Below are 3,446 nucleotides of genomic sequence, written 5' to 3'. Positions count from 1 at the left end.
TTTTTTCCTTCCTTCCCCCTCCCAAAAAGAAAAGCTCTACATTGTATTTGTCCCATCTTCGTTGAGCCCTGTGTGGCTAATAAAAGAAATGTATCTATCTATCTATCTATCTATCTATCTATCTATCTATCTATCTATCTATCTATCTATCTATCTATCTATCTATCTATCTATCTATCTATCCATCCATCCATCCATCCATCCCTCTCTCTCTCTCTCTCTCTATCTATCTATTTATCTATCCATGTATACATACATAGCACATGATAAAAGTATAAACATGTGTAACAACCGGTATCAAGTTAGATTGTGACATATAAAAACTGTTACAGTGGGATTGAACCTGGAACCATGCGGTTGGGAAGCAAGCTTCTTACTAAACAACCACATCTGATATATCTAAATCTGCTAATAAGGTTTTGGTCGACTCTTTGGCACAAAACATTTGCCCTAGTTACCACCACACAGTAGGACTGAACCCAAAAACCATGTAATCAGGAAGCAACCGTCTTTTCCACACATCCACACCTGTTCCTGTTCCTTCAAGCACCTAGGCTCAATAAAATATGGCTACAAGTCAGAGACACACCTGAGTTAGTGATGTGTTGATATCAAAGCCTTCGGTTCTATCTTGTGCCTTTTCTTAGCAATCAATCTAAGACAGTAAATATTGTTCATTTCTGTGTCTGTTGATGTTATATAATAACATCTCAACACTGCATGTTTATATAACAATCTGTAATTTAAGCTCATAATCTTTCTCACAGTCTTAACTCTTCCATACTCTCTCTCTCTCTCTCTCTCTCTCTCTCTCTCTCTCATTTTCCTCTTTTTCTTTCTCTTTCTCCCTCACTCACTTTCTCATTTCCTCAGTCACTCTTTCACTTTGTCACCTGTCATTTCTTCATCTCTCTCTCTCTTGCACTTTTTCCATCTCTCTATCTGGCTATTTCTCTCTCTTACTTCGCATTTTTCTTTCTTTCTTTCTTTCTTTCTTTCTTTCTATAATTTTTGTTTGTTTCTTTATATTTTCTACTTCTGTTACCAATTTGTTTCTAGATATTCCTCCACCTACCCCCCGCCCCATATTCTCAGTAAAATATTGAAGCAGTCTGGTCAGCAAATAGTTCATTGCAGTAGTAGTAGTAGTAGTAGTAGTAGTAGTAGTAATGGTGGTAGTAGTAGTAGTAATGGTGGTAGTAGTCATAGGAATATAATATTTATTATAATCTATTAATACCTCAATCTTGTGTTTATAAGTCAACAGTGACTTGTCAGCATCTCTTTGAACTACCCGAAGGTCTTTTGTGTGTGTGTATGTGTATGTGTGTTTGTGTGTGTTTGTATAGTACATAATATATATAAATATATATATATATATATATATATATATATATATATATATATATATATATAGGTAAAACTTGCTTGGAAATGGATGTGTGAAGCACACACATACATACATATATACATACATACATAAGTAAATGTGTGTGTGTGTGTGTGTGTGTATGATGTTTGTTTTTATGCATAGTCATTTATAAAAACAGTTGAGTATTAATTATTATATCACTCAGTACCTTTAAGTCAAGTATCACATATATTTGTACAAGAAAATGGGTTTTGTCAGACAGTCTGATGCCCCGATGCCTGGTGAAACTTAAAAAAGTTATTGTCAATCATTTTCCTCTTCATCATCATCATCATCATCATTTAATATCTGTTTTCCAGGCAGGCATGGGTAGGACGCTTTGACGGCAACTGGGAAGTCAGAAGACTATACAAGGCTCTGCTGTCTGTTTTGGGCATAATTTGTACAGCTCTTTCTAATGCCAACCACTTTACAGAGTGTACTGGGTGGTTTTTACATGGCACCAGCAGCAGCAGTGAGGTCACCAAGTGATTTACAGGGCAAGACCCTCCACTAGGGGGAGTAGTATTCAGGGAGAGAAAAGGACTCTTGCATTTCATTCCATAACAGTTACCTCTGATGAGTGCAGGGTTACATAATTGGACTGTTACCTAACACTTCGTTGAACGCCTTAGTTGGAAACCAGTTGGTAAGATCGGTCATAAGGGATATACAGGATGTCCCAAAAGTCATTGAATGGGGTAACAATGCCCCACCCACCATATTTGCCAGACATTGCCCCATCTGGTTATCATTTATTCTGCTGTCTTCAAAATCATTTGGATGGAAAAAATATGAATTCTGTAGATGAGGTCAGAACAGTACTGGAGGAATATTTTTCATCACGGACAAGTGAATTTTGGAAAAGGGGCCTGGCAAGTCTACCAGATAGATGGAAGAGCATTGTAAAAAATGAAGGAGAGTATATTTTAGATTAAAAAAGAACTTTGTTTATCTTAATTTTGAAAAATAAAAGAAATATAAAAAAAAGCAGCATTATTTATGGGATGACCCAATATATATATTCATATACATAACATCATACACAACACACACACACACGTGCACACACACACACACGTGCACACACACACACACACACACACACACACACATTGATTTATTTGTTCAGTTATTGATGTGGGCCTTATATATATATATGTATATAGATAGATATAGATACACGTACACACACACACACACACACACACACACACACACACACACACTTATTGATAAAATGATAAAATGATGTTGAAAATACATTTGGTGTAATCTAAAATATTCATTTCCATTAACTTAACTGATTTTACTATTTTATGTTTTTTCTAAAGTAAATAGTGTCAATGATAACTCACTTTATGTAGTAGCATGAACAGAGACAAAATCACAAAATGGAGGATTGTAGCTTGGTGCCTTACAATAGCCGTTGGGGAAAGAATACTTTTGATTGGTTGTTTTAGACATGTGATGTACTAAAAATTTGAATAATGGCTAGATGTCTTATAATTATTGGTGAATGTATCATTTTAATATAATAATTTGTTGTGTTGTAATTTATCATTGTCACCTATGTTGAATTTAGTGAACTGCAAACGAATTTCAATTACAGAGACTCTGAAATTAAGTGGAATTGACTGTGTGTCATCGATATTATTATTGTCATCATTATCATCAATGCCGTCCCTCTCCTCACATGGTTCCGGGTTCAATCCCACTGCATGGCACCTTGGGCAAGTGTTTTCTACTATAGCCTCGGGACGACCAAAGCCTTGTGAGTGGATTTGGTAGACGGAAACTGAAAGAAGCCCGTCGTATATATGTATATGTATGTGTGTGTTTGTGTGTCTGTGTTTGTCCCCCCAACATCGCTTGACAACCGATGCTGGTGTGTTTACGTCCCCGTAACTTAGCAGTTCGCCAAAAGAGGCCGATAGAATAAGTACTAGGCTTTCAAAGAATAAGTCCTGAGGTCGATTTGCTCGACTAAAGGCAGTGCTCCAGCATGACCACAGTCAAATGACTGAAACAAGTA

At 36.3% G+C, this 3,446-nt stretch overlaps 1 long non-coding RNA gene across 1 annotated transcript in view; it reads right to left on the bottom strand.

The window, feature by feature from the left end:
* Positions 1-2,862, bottom strand: part of LOC128249050 (uncharacterized) — a 23,753-nt gene extending 20,891 nt beyond the window's left edge. The window contains exon 1 of the long non-coding RNA XR_008265156.1: positions 2,770-2,862. This is a non-coding gene — a long non-coding RNA (uncharacterized LOC128249050). The remainder of the gene's footprint in view (positions 1-2,769) is intronic.
* Between the last annotated feature and the right edge of the window lie 584 nt (positions 2,863-3,446).

The sequence above is a fragment of the Octopus bimaculoides genome, chromosome 11, assembly GCF_001194135.2.
Source record: "Octopus bimaculoides isolate UCB-OBI-ISO-001 chromosome 11, ASM119413v2, whole genome shotgun sequence".
Lineage (NCBI taxonomy): Eukaryota > Metazoa > Mollusca > Cephalopoda > Octopoda > Octopodidae > Octopus > Octopus bimaculoides.
Note: the sequence above shows the minus strand (reverse complement) of the source record. Positions and strands in the feature narration are given on the sequence as shown.